At 37.9% G+C, this 1,675-nt stretch overlaps 1 pseudogene; it reads left to right on the top strand.

The window, feature by feature from the left end:
* Nucleotides 1–434: 434 nt before the first annotated feature.
* On the top strand, nt 435–580 carry LOC145242332 (U2 spliceosomal RNA; annotated as a pseudogene).
* The last annotated feature ends 1,095 nt before the right edge of the window (nt 581–1,675 follow it).

The raw sequence follows: 1,675 nt of genomic DNA, 5'->3' as shown, positions 1-1,675 counted from the left end.
GTCTTAGGTAATTTGCAATTGTATTCTTCATATTGCCATGGTTCTGGTCTATTTTCTTTGGTGTAAGGAATGAAGAGAAGTGTGAGATATTGTTGTTTTTTTTTAGTCGCGTGCAAGCGACTCTATAAGTCGGTCTGTCCGTCGGTCTGTCCGTAACACTTTTGTACTTGGCCTTTTTGGTTAAGATCAAAGGTCTGTTGTTAATAGATGCTGTTCTTAGCTTAGTATCTGTTCCGGCAGATACTGCAAGGAAAGACCATATGTGGGGGCAACTCCACATATAAGATCTTGGTCAATGTAGGGGCAACCTTTCATACCAATTGTCACTATCCAGCTCCCCTACTCCCCGGGGAGCTGATCCCCATTTCCCCTTCACTCCTCACATTAAAAATCGGCCTGGTGCCTAATTTACTCGGTGGGGGAGCAAATAAATAACCTTTTCTTGGCCTTTTGGCCAAGATCAAAGTGTAGTATCTGTTCTTACTACATGCTGTACTTATGTTTGTAACTTTGTAGTATCTGTTCTTACTACATGCTGTACTTATGTTTGTAACTTTGTGATATAAAGTAGGTGATCACTTTTCTGTATTAATTTAATGTAAAATGATCACCCACTTTACAACCAGTCAGTCTCAAAGTCATTCGTCATTCTCCAGCTTTTCTCTGCTTTTGAAGGATTCCAGTTATTTTTTAAGCATTCAAGTCATTCTTAAGGTCATTCAATTCATCCTTAAGTTCATTAAAGTCATTCTAAGTCATTTACTTTTTATTTATTTAAGTCATTTCAGCCCATTTTTCGGTCATTCTAAGTTTATCTTTAAGAATTTCATGTCAATCTTACGTTCACCCATTCATTCATTACACGAGAGCATGCGACTAATGTCTATCGGCCTTGTTTTTTCAACACCCATTATGTTTTTTTTTTTTTTTGGTCCCCCAACAAAAGGAGGGTGATCCCGTAAATTCACCCTTGTTTGTTCGTCTGTTCGCACTTTTCCTAATAACTACGCCTTTGAATTTTTTGAAATTTTGCACAAACATTAAACATGATATGAGAAAAAGAGTAGCAGACCGGATTTTCCGGAAAAACTCTGATTGCCCCCTCCCCTAGGGGTGCCTTTTGAGTTAAAATGGCTAAAATTGACATTTTTGTGCTTGATGCCTTGGATTTTTACCAAAACTTTCTGAAAAGTTGTAACTGATTTCTATATAATTTTGTTTGTCTATAATTCGTGATAACTTTTGGGTGTGCTTCAGAGGCTCTTTTAGGGCTAATAAAAACACTCCATTTTTGGGACTATTTTACCATATTTGTGCAAAATTTTCTGTGTATGTCTATTTAGCAGTTTTGCATGGTGCTGAACTCAAATTTAAATATGTTAAGGCCCTGGGGACTTTTGGGGGCTAAATGGAGGGGAGGAGGTAAATGATGGACTAAATCATTTCTTTTCTTGCATGATGTAGAAGTCAAATTTACATATTTTAAGGCCTAAAACTGCATTGTTGGTTCATTTTCGTCCGGGTTTGACGTCCTTTGGGCACTTTGGGGGCTGAATGGGGGGGGGCAAATGCTGACCTTAGTCATTTATTTTATGCCTCGTTCACTGTGCACTCATGTGGGACCATGCATGCTTCACTTGTTTTGTTTGTTTCTGCGTTTCTTTTAAATAATATT

The sequence above is a fragment of the Euprymna scolopes genome, chromosome 2 (genome assembly GCF_053919585.1).
Source record: "Euprymna scolopes isolate OS-2025 chromosome 2, ASM5391958v1, whole genome shotgun sequence".
Lineage (NCBI taxonomy): Eukaryota > Metazoa > Mollusca > Cephalopoda > Sepiida > Sepiolidae > Euprymna > Euprymna scolopes.
This window is presented reverse-complemented; position numbering and strand designations above follow the sequence as displayed.